This window comes from Herpailurus yagouaroundi, unplaced genomic scaffold (genome assembly GCF_014898765.1).
Source record: "Herpailurus yagouaroundi ecotype Mexico unplaced genomic scaffold, PumYag 419, whole genome shotgun sequence".
NCBI classification, from domain to species: Eukaryota; Metazoa; Chordata; class Mammalia; order Carnivora; family Felidae; genus Herpailurus; species Herpailurus yagouaroundi.
In genome coordinates this window covers 198,588-213,889 of record NW_024412636.1, presented here as the reverse complement: position 1 = coordinate 213,889, position 15,302 = coordinate 198,588, and the positions used below count along the sequence as shown (strand labels likewise).

Genomic DNA, 15,302 nt, shown 5'->3' with positions numbered 1-15,302 from the left:
ACTCATTGAATGAGACACTTAAAATGGGAGCATTGTACTGTATGTACATTATATCTCAATAGAGTTGGTTTCTTGTGATTTTTTTTTTAAGTTTCATTTATTTAAGTAACCTTTAACACCCAATGTGTGTCTGGAACTCACAACCCCGAGGTCAAGAGTTGCATGCTCTTCTGAGCTAGCCAGGCACCCCAATGCCTGTTTCAAAGTTAAGAATACAAATATATGTGTTTGTTGATCTTGTAAATCCCATTTCAGAAAATCAGGCCAGCAGAAATAAAAGTACGGAAGAATACATATGGAAGAATATATGTAAATGGTGTTTTATTACAGCACTGTTTTTAGAGGCAAAAAACTGGAAATGATAGGAATATTTACCATTAGGAAAATAGCTGAATACATTAAGGTAGGTCCTTCCTGTAGAATATTATGAACCCATTTAAAAGAATAAGTTAAATTGGAAGGGCACCTGGCTGGCTCACTTGGTGAAGCATGCAACTCTTGACCTCGGGGTTGTGGACTCGAGCCCCACATTGGGTGTAGAAATTACTTACAAACTAAATCTTTAAAAATAAACAGGAGCACCTGAGTGGCTCAGTCAGTTAAGCGTCTGACTTCGGCTCAGGTCATGATTTCACGGTTTGTGAGTTTGAGCCCCCCATCGGGCTCTGGGCTGACAGTGCAGACCCTATTTGGGATTCTCTCTCTCTGTCTCTCTCTGTCCTCCCCCCACTTGTGCACATGCTCTCTCTCTCTCTCAAAATAAATAAATAAACTTAAAAAAAGAGAAAAAATAATAAAAGTAAATAAAAGAGTAAGTTAAATTGGTATCTATTGATCTGGAGAAACAGGCATGCCATGATTTAAAAAAAAAAAACTGATTTGTCAAGAAATGTGCATAATATCATATTCTGTTAAAAAAAAGAAGTATATATTGTATATATTGTTTATACCTGAAAGATAGAAAAATATGCATTGAGCACTTCAGGCTGTTAGTATTTATTACTTCGGGGGATGAAATTAGAGTAGGGTGTGGAGCAGACATAATTTTTCACAAAATTCTGTATTATTTTCCTTGTAATAAATGAGTATGAATTGCCTTTGTAATTCTTTCAAAGTCTTTTTTTTTAAATTATTTGTTTATTTTTATTTTTGAGAGAGAGAGAGAGACAGAGTGTGAGCGGCGGTGGGGAGGGGCAGAGAGAGGGGGAGAAACAGAATCGGAAGCAGACCCAGGTTCTGAGCTGTCAGCACGGAGCCCGATGTGCGGCTCAAACCCATGAACCATGAAAGCATGACCTGAGGTGAAGTCAGGCCAACTGGGCCACCCAGGTGCCCCTAATTCTTTTAATTCTTAAAGAAAACTTAAGAATGACAAAGGGGCACCGGGGTGGCTCAGTCCATTGGGCGTCTGACTTTGGCTCAGGTCACGACCTCCCCGTTTGTGTGTTTGAGTCCCGCATCAGGCTCTGTGCTGACAGCTCAGAGGCTGGAGCCTGCTTCGGATTCTGTCTCCCTCTCTCTCTGCCCCTCCCCCGCTCACGCTTTCTCTCTCTCTCTCTCTCTCTCTCTCTCTCTCTCTCTCTCTCAAAAATAAACATTAAAAAAAATTTAAAAAAAGAATGACAAAGACTGTAAGAAAACTGTAAATATCTTGGAATATATAATAACATAATTAAAACATTAAATTAAATTCATGCTTTGATTACAACTGTAAAAATGAAATATGCATGTGGATAAGGGCTGGTAAGGAGAACTCAAACAGGTTTTTAGAGTTTTGTAGAGTGTAGACATATGCATTCTTTTTTTTAAACCTGTGAATGCTTGTGGGCAATAACCAGAATAGTTTCATTATGTAAAATATGCAAAATATGGACGCAGTGAACCAAGTATAGATAGAAATGTAAAAATTAAAATTGTTTAGTAAAGATGGCAGGCTTGTGAATAAATTTTTTTCAATTTCCCCAAACTTTACGTAATATTACACCATCTTAGAATAAAAAGTAACCCCTCCCCTCTAGATAGCTAAGTTCTTCATTTTTGGAATTCATGACGTTAGAACACAAATTTGTACAGTGATACAACTACGGCTTTGTCACAATATGCCCCTATTTGGATAAGGGCTGGACAGGAAAAATGTGGAGATTGTTGAGGGCTTTCCAATTTTTATTGCCTATATTATTACATTGCAAAAAAATACAAATCAAGAATAGAGGAAAAAGACTTAATGTGTGCTTCCCCAAGACCCAGAAGCTCAATCTGATTTTTTCTTTTTAATATTTATTTCTGAGACAGAGTGTGCACAAGAGCAAGTGGGGGAAGGGCAGAGAGAGAGAGGGCGACAGAGGATCTCAAGTGGGCTCTGCACTGACAGCAGTGAGCCCAACGTGGGGCTCGAACTCATGAACCATGAGATCATGGCTGAGCTGAAGTCAGAGGCTCAACGGACGTTGCCACCCAGGCACCGCACAATCTTCTTTTTCAAGTTAGAAAAGGTCTTTCTTAAATACAAGCTGATTGGGTCATCCTTGGGACACATTAACTCAAGCTGCTGACCTTTGGAAAGCAAATCAGAGACTATATCCAGAAAGAATTGTAATCAGGCTTGGCCACAGTGAGAGGTATTTAGGACGCGGGCTCATGCTCAGTTACAGCCACAACCCCAGGCCAGAGGTTGTCACTAGGACATGTGACAGCCTGTGTAAGGGACACAGTGGTGAGGATCTGAAACGGCTGGTGAGAGAAAGAGAGAGAGAGAGGCAGAGGATTCCCTTGTCAGTCTCTGCCAAGTGAGGGCATGTGATTGACCAGCAAGTGTTTTTGCCATATCTGAACATGGGATGCAAACTGAACTACTCCAAGCAGGTCACTTTTTCCTGCAACTTAAAACACAAAGTAATCCTACATTTGATATGGTTCAAATTAGCTGGAGCAGAGTGCCCCTTAAGGGGTTGGGAGAGGCTTGGGCCACTTCTCATTTGCTTTTCCAATATGAAGAAATATCAAATCAGGTTTAAAAATTGTGGTATATTTAAATGTCACTTTAACACTTTCAACACAGAAGCATTGCATTTATAATAGTGCTAAAGATAACTACAGAGTTTTGTATGAATGTCTGGAGATACATATATTTCTTTTTTGGAACGTACAGGTATTTTTGAAAGTGAAGACATGGGATAAGTTTGTTTTTAAGTAGTATATTAGTTATCTTTTCAAATTATATGTTCAATATTTGTTTCTTCTTTTTAATTTTTTTTCACATGTAATTATTTTTGAGAGACAGAGCGAGACACAGTGTGAGCGGGGTGAGGCAAAGAGAGGGAGGGTGGGGACACAGAATCTGAAGCAGACTCCAAGCTCGGAGAGGTCAGCACAGAGCCCAACTCAGGGCTTGAACTCACGGACAGTGAGATCATGACCTGAGCCGAAGTTGGACACTTAACGAACTGATCCACCCAGGCGCCCCACAGTATTTGTTTCTTTAATCTCTAGCCACTTTTTCAGGCACAAAACATCTAAAATTAAAGCAACAGATCCAATTCTTCATTTGAAAAAATACAGTAAATAAACAGGGAATTTTTTACACATATATGAATTATCTATCTATCTATCTATCTATCTATCTATCTATCTACTCATAGTGTACTCCCGGTGTCCTGATTTGATAAAGGAAGACAAATTCAAGGTAATATGGTAAGTGTCTTCTTTAAATCCTGCCAGGGTGTCTCTGACTCATGCACATCCTTATATAGAGATGAGGCTCTTGGAGAATGCGCAACCTGGCCACCTGCCCATGCCAGGCCCTGCTATGAGACAGCAAGAGTTGCAGGGAGTAGACAAACCTATGGCAGGAAATCAAAGGACTCACGTTGGAATTGCAGTTCTGCCATTCCTTGTGTTGACTCTGAACCTAAGTCCTCCACAGCAAGATGGAGACAGTAATAAAACCTTCACAGGCTTGTGGGGAAGAATAACTGAGATAATACATAGGTTGGTGCCTAGCACAGGGCTTTAGCACCAAGGTTGCTCAAATGTTTGCTTCCTTAGACTGCCTCTCCCTGCTGGATGTGAGGATTACATTGGATGATGTATGTGAAAACAAATGTTGGTTATAATTAGAAATGGGTAACAGGGGCCCTGTGTCTTGAATCTATGTCAAGACAGCATATCTGTTTGCATCGTAGATGACAGTGGTGGGGGTCTTTGTGTTGCCTCCCCAACTTCCAGGACAGGGACGTTAGGCCTCAAATGTGATCTATTTTAACTTCCTTCTGAGCCCCTCCCCTTTGGGCAGTTGCCCCATCTAGCAAGCTTCTCAGAAAGGTTCTGGAAATGCTCAAGGCCATGCTTGTAGGCAAGGAATTATGGGTCACGGCTCCTGACATTCAATAAATACTTCAAGGCTGCCTCCAAAGGTCTAGCAGGGCACCTGCGTGCTTCCTTGGACCTTAGCTCCCATTGTCTCCAATCTCTTCTTACACGCTAGCCACTCTGGCACCTCTTTGTGTCCCTAAAATACGTCGAGTTTTAGTCAAGGTGTATTCCTGCCTCCTTCCTTCGCCCTTGCTTCCTCTTCCCAGAACATTCTTCCTCAGATCTCCACATGGCCAGCTTCCTCTCATCATTGAGGTCTCCGAGCAGCTACCCCTCCAAGGAAGGGCTCTCCTGACCTCTTTAGCTAAAGTAGCCGTCCCTCAACCTCTACTCACTTTTTACCCTATTATACAGTTTTACTTTCTTCTTAGCACTTACCATCACCTGAGATGGTCTCATGTGCATGTGTACTTGTTATTTGATACCTCCCAGAGGCAAGAGCACATCTGTCTTGTCCATACTGAATCCCCGGCACCCCCACACGCAAGAAATGCTTGTTACACGAATGAATGAGTGAAAGGCTCTATGATATCTTCATAGCAGAATGATAGCTTCCTCCTGGGCGAGCCATGGCAGTATATTTACTCCTGTATGCAGTGCTAATTTCAGTCGTGCTAGATTGGTACATTGGTGGACTCCAATGGAACACAGCATCCAATATCCATGCTCTTTTGTAGTCCCTCACATATCAACTCCAGGCATGGTCATGAGACTTGCTTTCTCCAATAGGATGTTAGCAAGTGTGATGTAAGCAGAGGCTTGATAAGTCCTTCAATGCTTGTTTGTCCTCTTGGGACACTGTCTCGAGGTCCTGAGTTACCTTGTAAAGAGTTACCTTAATGAAGAGACCACATGGAGACAGATGAGCCCAGCCAGCCCCCACGATTCCAGCCGTTCCTGTTGAAGTGCTGGAAATGTGAGTGAAGAAGTCCCCTGGGACATTCCTCCCCAGCACATACCAGGTAGGGCCACCTAGCTGAATCCAGCCCAGATAGCAGAACCCTGAGAAATAACAAATCATTATTTTTTATAAGTTTGGCATGGCTTGTGACACAGCAACAGGTAGCTGAAACACCAGTGTCTCTCTCATTACAAGTGGTTGTGTATGCGTCTACACCCTTCCTCTACTAGACTGTGAGCCCGAGGCAAAGGGATGCAATATAATTATCTTTGTTTTTCCCACTTTGCCGGGCATCTTGCACAAGTTAAGTCAATCCAAGAGTCTTCATTCAGAGATTTGTTGAGCCCCTCTACACGCTAGTCTCTGTGCCACCTGCGTGCAGACAGTTGTGTATGTGTGTATGTGTGTGTGCCAGTGATGCAGAAGGTGCACAAAGAGGTAGTGAAGATTCACTTCCCAAACACTTCACACGGCTGTTCCCTGAGGTCAACTCCCAGCACAGCAGCCCAAGTGCAGGAGGTTGAACACCAGTGTCCACAGAGGCCAAAGAAAGGTCTGTGGGGGCCCAGAGAGGGCATGGCTAACTCTGCCACCGGAGACTTGGGGGAAGACTCTACCCACCTAGGGAGCAGCTTTCAAGCTGAGCATCAAGTGTTCAGGCTGCTGTCTTAAAGCAGGGAAGTTGGCAAGGTGATTGTAGTCCCTTGCTCATATGATCTTCAAGGCCATCAAGTGTAATAGGGTCATTTTACAGCTCATGAAGCACTGACATCAAGCCACTCTCTCCTCTCTCTCTGACTCCTGAGGTTTGGGGGCCACATCTTCCCCTCCCTAGGCCCCCAGTAGACACACACCCATCCTATCTTCCCCGTTTCCACAGCACTGGTTATTCTTTGAAAGAGAGAGAGAGAGAGAGGGAGAGAGAGAATGGGGCAGGTCTACCTAACCCTGAAGCCATTCATGTCTTTAAAACCCAAACCAAATCAAGACAACACAAGCCAAGCCAAGCCAAGCCAAACCAGGGGGCACCTGGGTGGCTCAGTCAGTTAAGCATCCGAATTTAGCTCAGGTTGTGATCTCATAGTTTGTGAGTTCAAGCCCCACATCAGGTTCTCTGTTGTCAGCACAGAGCCCGCTTCGGATCCTCTGTTCCCCTCTCTCTTTGCCCTTCCCCTGGTCATTCTCTCTCTTTCTCTCTCTCTCAAAATAAATAAATAAACTTAAGAAAAAAGTTTAAAAAAACAAAACAAAAACCACCAAACCAAATCCTACTCTATACTGCCCCTAAACCTAAGTCTAAATATTTCTTTTTCCTCTTTTTTTGCCCTCTTGGATGCAATTAAATAAATTCAAAGTGAGGACACAATTCAACTCAAGGAGATTAGAAGTGATTGGTTGGGGCACCTGGGTGGCTCAGTCGGTTAAGAAATGATGATTGGTTATCTGAGAGTAAAAAAATAATTAACTTTACAGTTACAAATAAATATGTAAAAAAATTTTTGAAGGAGAGGAAGTAGGGATTATTTTGCCGCTAAAATTTGTATTACAAAAAGGTCAAATATACAGAAGAGTTAAAAGATCCAACAATTAATACGTTGCCATATTCAGGGGCACCTGGGTGGCTCAGTCTTTCGAGCATCTGACTTCAGCTCAGGTTGTGATCTCACGGTTTGTGAGTTCGAGCCCCACGTGGGGGCTCTGTGCTGACAGCTTGGAGCCGGGAGCCTGCTCCAGATTCTGTGTCTCCCTCTCTCTCTGCCCTTCCCCCCGCTCATATTCTGTCTCTCTCAAAAATAAAACAAACATTAAAAAAAAATAAGTTGCATATTCACTGTGTGTGTGCACACGTGTACATGTGTTTTCCTCAAAGATTTGGAGGTAAGTCCGATTGTTCTACATAAGCACCAAACCATTGTCTCACCTGAGAAAATTAACTATAATTAGCCATTATCTTCGAACAAAGGGCTTGGAGGAAGGAGATAAGGTTTTTATCTCCACGTCTCATCCGGGAGCACAGGAAAGTCGGCCAGCGTGCTGAGCCAAATGTGGGGGATGTGCACGAGAGGGCTTTCTGATCCTGAGACCTGGACAAACGTGTGAAGCTGGCATCATTCAAGGGTTTGTTTCAAACCATTTGCGGGAGCTCCTTGGCCTCTGGATTCTGAGCCTGTGTAATCAGCTGCCTGTGTACTAGCAAGCCCCAGGCCGAGCTCACCTATCGGCAGCGTGAGAGTGACAGGAACCAACAGAAGCGAGTAAGTCTTTGAGAGGAGAAACAAAACCTGTAGCCACGAGTCATCTTTGCAGCCGTGAGAGAGAACAAGAAAGACAGAAGAGATTCAGTGCAAACAATTTCTGCTGTGCATGAACCCAGGTCTTCACTGGGGAGACCCGGGTCAGGCAATTTGACTGAGGAAGGAAATTCCTTACTGGGTTAAATTAATAAAGAAGGTGCTGGGGTGCCTGAGTGGCCCAGTCAGTTGAGCGTCTGACTTCAGCTCAGGTCACGATCTCGTGGTCTATGAGTTCCAGCCCGGCGTCGTGCTCTTTGCTGACAGCTCAGAGCCTGGAGCCTGTTTCAGATTCTGTGTCTCCCTCTCTCTCTGACCCTTCCCTATTCATGCTCTGTCTCTCTCTGTCTCAAAAATAAATAAACGTTAAGAAAAAAAAATTAAAAAGAAGGTGTTGAACTAATACCTCACTCTTCCCACCTCTGTCAGCTCTGGCTACAGGGGATACTTCCTGACTTGGAAGGTTTTTGGAAAAACTTTGTGTGCATTGATGATGGGATAAAGCCTGCAGTCCTGCCTCCTTTCTCCCACTCCAATTGCTCCCTCTCTACCCCCCCACAGACTATTTTTCTTCATCTGAGTCCCTAAATGTCCTCATCCGTATAATGGAGCAGTGATATCTCCTTGCAGGGCAGTTCTCGGGCAGGCTACGTAGGTGGTGTCATAATACAACAGGCCCTAAGTAAGGTGTCTGAATCATCTCCTGGAAAGCCCCCACCCTTGTGAAAACTACATTTCCCAAGCTCCCTTATCAGTAAGCTCATGGCTGGGTTCAGCCAATAGGAGATGCAAGTGGGAGATTAACAGATGGGAGGAAGGGAGAAGCCAGGGTGTATCTCCCTACCTCCCACTGCTTGGGGGTGGGATAGGAGCTGATTCTTCCTCTATAGTTCTGGCTCCCTACAGGATAGCCCCTCCCTCTGTGGTCCCAGCGTCCCCCAGATGTCCCCACCCATCAGTTCCCACAGATGACCCCACCCTTTGGGCTCTGGTATCACCTCTAGTCCTAGGGGCAGGAGAGGCTTCCTGTTGTTGCTGCCGATTTCCGGGGTCCCTCATTGTCTCCTGCCTAGCTTCTCACCTCCTCCATCACCTATGTAACCAACACCTTCTACTAAATTCTGTTTTATTAATTTTTTTATTTTTTTAATGTTTATTTTTGAGAGAGAGAGAGACAGAGACAGAGAGAGACAGAGCGCGAGCAGCAGAGGGGCAGAGAGAGAGGAACACACAGAATCTACAGCAGGCCCCGGGCTCTGAGCTGTCAGCACAGAGCCCGATGTGGGGCTTGAACTAATGAACTGCGAGATCGTGACCTGAGCCAAAGCCGGATGCTTAACTGCGCCATCCAGGCATTTCGATTCTGTTTTAAATAACTACAGTGGTTTCGATTTTCCTGCCTGGAGTCTGGCTGATACACATAGTATTTTTTATTATTATTTTTTTAATGTTTGTTGATTTTTGAGCAAGAAAGAGAGACAGAGCACGAGCAGGAGAGGGGCAGAAAGAGTGGAAGACACAGAATCTGAAGCAGGCTCCAGGCTCTCAGCTGTCAGCACAGAGCCTGAGGCAGGGCTCAAACCCACAAACTGCGAGATCATGACCTGAGCCAAAATTGGATGCTCAACCGACTGAGCTACCCAGGTGCCCCTTGCACGGTAATTTTTTAAACTAACTATGCAGTAAAGGATTAAATCAGCAGGACTGGAGTCCTCAAACTCTGCACAGTCCAAAGAAAGGACTGGCCTTTGGTTGGCTCTGGGAGATAACCTATAAACCCTTGGAATATCCTGCCTGATAAGATGTCTTTCTATACTCAGGGCCTTGGGTCACACCAGATAGCTTATGCTAACAATGTGACTTGGGATGAATGCCTGTTTTCATTTGTCTGGGGCCTTGGCCACGCTATTTTAGTCTGACTGACTGGGGTGGGGGAGTGGTAGCGAAGACTACATACCTGTGGCCGGTCATGCCGGTGCTCCACGCCTATACAACTGACCCTCAGTAAAAACCCTGGACACCAAGGCTCAGATGGTTAGCAACATTTGTGTGCACTGTCATACATCATCCCTGGGAGAGTCAAGCTCTGTCTGTAGGACTCCCCTGGGTGAGGACAACTAGAACCACACATCTGGTCTCTGCTGGACTCTGCCTGATGCACTTTTTTCCTTTGCCAATTTTAAGCATTACTCTTTTGCTGTAATAAACTGTAACCACAAGTGTAACAGCTTTTCTGAGGTGCGTGAGTCTTTCTAGCAAATCGTGAACCTGAGGGCGGTCCTGGGGGCCTAACATACCAATTACAAAGGAAATTCTTTTTTTCACAAAGAAAATGTCTAGAGTCCCCAGAATTTAAGTAACTTACCAGAACTGAATGCAGGTTCTACTTGATTCCAAAGGCCTACCTCTGTCACGATGCCACACTGCCCCTCATAAGGACAGAGCAGTGGAGGAGAAATCTGGAAGCAGAAAGACTACTTGACTGAATATTTGAAGTAGATGGTGTTAAGGCCCCTTTGGGCTCCAATAGCTTATAAACCTATAAGTTAACAGACACCTATTGAACTCTTACATGAAGCAATTATTTGCTTGCCAGGGAGTGAGTGACTAGAGAAAGTTTGTGTGGACGAGGCCTCCTGAGCTGCACAGTGAAGGAGGGCTGGACACCAGTGAAACAGGATGGAAGCTACTGCAGAAGTCAGGGAGACAGGCAGGCGGCCAGGACTACGGGGTGATAGGGGAGAGGGAGGGACAGGGTGGATTCAAGTGACCATGCAGGAAATAGTCTACTGGAGCTCTCTGCTGGGAGCCTTGTTTTCCACCCCTCCCCTACACTGGTGGTGTGCTAGACAATCCCCTTTCCAAAAATATTGGAAAATGAAAGCCAGACATGGACATCCTCTCTGATTGCTCCCTTTCCTTTGCCTCACCCACCCACAGCAGACCATGTCGATTCTGCTTCTGAAACATTCCTATGTAGGTCCCATTCTCTCTCTCCACCTCTTCCACCTCAGCCCAGCCCAGAACTTTCTCTAACAATGAGCATTTGTTGAGCATACTTACTATGTGCCAGTTAAGTCCTATTTTACGTTAATTCTCAAGCTGAAGAAGTAAGTTTTAAACTATTGCCTCAGCTAGAGTGTGGGCTTTGAGAAAGCAGAGATCTTTCCTGTCCTGTTTGCTGCTGATCCCCAAAGCCAAGCGCACAGCCTGGTCCATAAGAAGGAACTCTGCATGTATTTGCCGAAGAGACAGGGAAGAATGTAGATGGATTGGATGTGACAAATGAGGGGAAAGAAGACGTCAGGATGGTTCCTGGGTTAGGCAACTGGGGTGGTGCCATTGACCAGGTGAGGAACCAAGAAGAAGGGGCAGCCAATGGGTTAGGCTGGAGACAGGGGGATGGACTGGATTAGGGAATGTGGCACTGAGAAGACACTTATTATGTTGCCCTGGTTCTGGAGCTCAGTTTTGGGTGGAAGATGTGGATTTAGGAGTGGTCGCCACATAAGTAGTAAATGGAGTCTGGGGGTAACTGAGATAACCCACGGAAGTATGTTGAGTTCTCGCTTGAGAAGACGTAGGGCAGAGCCTTAAGCAACGTCAATGTCTGATGTTGTGAGAAGAAAGCACCTAGCAAAACAGCAGCTGAAAAATTAAGTGGGAAACCAGGGCAGTGTGACCCCTCCCCCACAGAAGCCAGGGAAAAAGAGAAGGGGGTGCAATGTGGTATCTACAGGCATCATTGGGCTGGAGCGTATATGTTTTTTTTGGTCTGTCCTCTTGGCCTGCACAATATTTTAAAACATTTTGAATTAGTTGCTAAAATTTCAACTATGTATTTCTTTTTTTTTTCCAATGCTTTTAAAAAAAGGTTTATTTTTATTTATTTTTAGAGACAGAGAGAGAGTGTGAGCAGGGGAGGGGCACAGAGAGAGGGAGAGAAGGAGAATCCCAAGCAGGCTCCATGCTGTCTGCATAGAGCCACATGCAGGGCTGGAACTAACAAAACAGGAGATCATGACCTGAGCTGAAATGAAGAGTTGGATGCTTAACCAACTGAACCGCCCAGGCGCCCCTTAAACTTTTTTTTAAGTTTACTTATTTACTTTTGAGGGGTGGGAGGGGCGGAGAGAGGGGGAGAGAGAGAGAGAGAGAGAGAGAGAGAGAGAGAGAGAGAGAGAGAGAGAGAATCCCAAGCAGGCTCCACTGTCAGCCCAGAGCTGAGCTCAATCTCACATGAGATCATGACCTGAGCTAAAATCAAGAGTCAGACACCTAACCCGACTGAGCCACCCAGATGGCCCCAAAATAAGAGTATTTCTTTTGAAATCTCTATTCTAGTTTCCCTGGGGAAAAAAATGGAATATGGGCCATTCTGGGCCTGAATTCCTGTATGCCAAGAGCCAGGTGCCATAAGTCATAAATGGCTGTCCTTATTAGCTGAGGTGTGAGGCCTGGCAGGTGTCATTCACCCTCTGTCCTAGTCAGCCTGAGCTGCTATAACAAAATATCATAGACTGGGTGGCTTACACTGTAGACATTTATTTCTCACAGTTCTGGAGGCTGAGAAGTCTAAGATGAAGGTGCTGATGGATTCAGTTCCTAGTGGAAGCCTGCTTCCTGGCCTGCAAATAGCCACACCTTCTTGCTGGGTGCTCACGTGGCATTTCCTTGGTTCTTATCCACGGAGAGATCTTTCTTCCTCTTCCTATAGGGCACTAATCCCATCATGAGGCTCCCAGCCTCATGACCTCATCTAAACCTCTTAATACCATCACATTTGGGATTAAGGTTCCCATATATGAATTTGGGGGGGGACACAAACATTCAGCCTATGACACCATCTCAACTGCATTACTGCTTTTCTTCTAGTAGAGTTAAAAGAAAGGAGAGGTTTTCTTTTTTATTTTAAGATTTTATTTTTAAGTAATCTCTACACCCAACGTTGGGTTTAAACCTACAACTACAAGATCGAGAGCTCATGCCCTACTGACTGAGCCAGCCAGGCACCCTGAAAGGAGAGGATATCTTAAATGTATGTTTCTACTGAAAGTAGGAAAACAAAATATAGACTAAGACAGTCAAGCATTTCTTGAAAAATGGGAGGGAACATATTTCTAATTGGACATGCCTTCTCTGCCTATGAGATTTATTTTTTTGTTTTTAATTCTTAAAAAAATTTTTTAATGTTTGTTTTTGAGAGAGAGAGAGAGACAGAGTGTGATCAGAGGAGGTGCACAGAGAGAAGGAGACACAGAATCTGAAGCTGGCTCCAGGCTCTAAGCTGTCAGCACAGGGCCCTACGCAGGGCTCAAACTCACAAACTGTGAGATCATGACCTGAGCCGAAGTTGGATGCTAAACCGACTGAGCCACCCAGGCGCCCCAAGATTTCTAAGATAGTCCCCAGGGATCCTTGCCTGCTGGCGCTCATGCCCTTGTCTAATCTCCTCCCTATGAATGTGTGTGTGTGTATATATATATGATATATATCTTTATATATATATCTATTATACATACACCTTTATTAAGGTGTAAAGGTATATGTATAGTATATGTATATGTTATACATGTTTAAAGTGTGAGATAATATAAAATATACATATATACATATGTATATATATATATAAAGTATGAGATAATAAAGATATATATGTATAATTGTGATAAAACCACGTAACATAGACTTTATCATCTTAACCACTTTTATTTTTATTTTTTTTTTCATCTTAACCATTTTTAAGCGTACAGTTCAGTAGCATTGGCTATATTCACATTGTTGTATGACAGATCTCTAGAAATTCTTCGTTTTGTAAACTGAAGCTCTATATCCACGGAACAACGTCATTTCTCCTTCATCTCAGACCCTGGTAACCACCATTCTACCTTCTGTCCTTATGATAATTTTGACTACTTTAGATGACTTATGGAAGAGGAATCATACAGCATTTGTCTTTTTGTGACTGGCTTACTTCACTTAGCATAATGTCCTCAAGGTTCATCCCTGCTGCAGCATGTGTCAGCATTTCTTTCCTCTTTTAGGCTTAATCATATTCCATTGTACGTACAGACCACGTTTTGTCTACCCATTCATCCATCAATGGATACTTGGATTGCTTCCACCTTTTGGCTATTATGACTAGTGCTGCAATAAACATTGTGTACAAATATCTCTTTTAGATCCTATATTCTGTTCTTTCGAATATATCCCCAGAAGTAGAATTACTGGATCATATGGTAATTCTGTTTAATTTTTTTTTTAATTTTTTTTTCAATGTTTTTTATTTATTTTTGGGACAGAGAGAGACAGAGCATGAATGGGGGAGGGGCAGAGAGAGAGGGAGACACAGAATCGGAAACAGGCTCCAGGCTCCGAGCCATCAGCCCAGAGCCTGATGCGGGTCTCGAACTCACGGACCGCGAGATCGTGACCTGGCTGAAGTCGGACGCTTAACCGACTGCGCCACCCAGGCGCCCCTAATTCTGTCTAATTTTTTTGAGGAATCACCATACTGTTTTCTACAGCAATGGCACCATTTTATATTCCAGCTAGCAGTACCTAAGCGTTTCAATTCCTCCACATCTGTGCCAACACTGGTTTTTCTGGGGGATTGTTTGTTTTGGGTTTTTTGTTTGTTTGTTTTTTCTATAGTGGCCACCCCAAAGCACATGAGGTGGTATCTTACTAAACGTGTGTTGTTTTCGGCAGCTGAGTTTTGGGGTGATTTTTACGTAGCAAGAAATAAGTAATATACCATTTCGTTCTGTGAGTTCCAAGAAGGGAGTCTGGTTTCCAAAGCAGCTGAAAGGTTGAGCAAGAGAACTGAAACAAAAGCTCCCGCAGTCATCACATAACAAAGGTGGGGACCTGGGGCAGAGCAGACTCTACTCACTCGAAGGGTGGGGGTGGGGTGGGCGGGGCTGGGCAGCAGCAAGCCTGAAGGCAAAGAAGAATAAGGACAACTTTTTAAGTCGTGGTCTGTAAAATTTTTATGGCTTGTCTATGTTCTTTCCAGACAGGGTGAGATAAAGGGAAGATGGTAGTAGTCAGGAGGGTTTTATCCTTTTTTCCTTTTTAAAATAGGAAAGAATTGGTCATGTTTAAATGCCTATGGCACTTCTGGTGGGACTAGAACTGGAACCCAGCCTGAGTGGCTATGGAGCTTGCACATTTACCAAAAGGTTTTGCTTGCTTGCCTAATTCTGAAGCAAAATAAAAAACAAGACAATGTAAACCAGCAATGTTCTAATTTTATTTCCCTTGACTGGCTATTTTGAGTGTTTTTTGGGTGGTAAATATTAAAGATTTAATTATTTCGAGGATTCTCCCTCTCTCTTTCCTCTTGGTGCCCGTTTGGCTGGGCTGCAAATACATGTTCAATCTGTCTCTTGGGCAATCCAGCTCCCTACCCTTCCTTCCCTAATGCACCAAGTCTTGGTCAAGTCTCTTCCAAGCAAAGCACAATGCATATGGATAGTAGGTCCCGGATGACATTTTTTGCAAGAGACAACAAAATCACCCCTATGGCTGAACTTCCTGGGGGTTCCTGAGTCAAAGGTCCTTCACAAACTGTACCATAAACATCCTCCAGGGGGGTGCCGGAGCCAAGTCCTTGCACATGAAGTGTGTTCCTGCTTTATTCACACAAGTGTAATTTGTGTGCACTCCACCACATCATGCATGTGTATTTTAGCTGTTTAAGTAAAGACAGACTTGTTCTGGGGGCCTTCTGACTA

General features: G+C 44.0%; 1 long non-coding RNA gene across 1 annotated transcript in view; it reads right to left on the bottom strand.

Moving 5' to 3' along the window:
• Positions 1-9,214: 9,214 nt before the first annotated feature.
• LOC121022534 (uncharacterized) overlaps positions 9,215-15,302 on the bottom strand; it is a 16,993-nt gene continuing 10,905 nt past the window's right edge. Inside the window, exon 3 of the long non-coding RNA XR_005786988.1 lies at positions 9,215-10,022. This is a non-coding gene — a long non-coding RNA (uncharacterized LOC121022534). The remainder of the gene's footprint in view (positions 10,023-15,302) is intronic.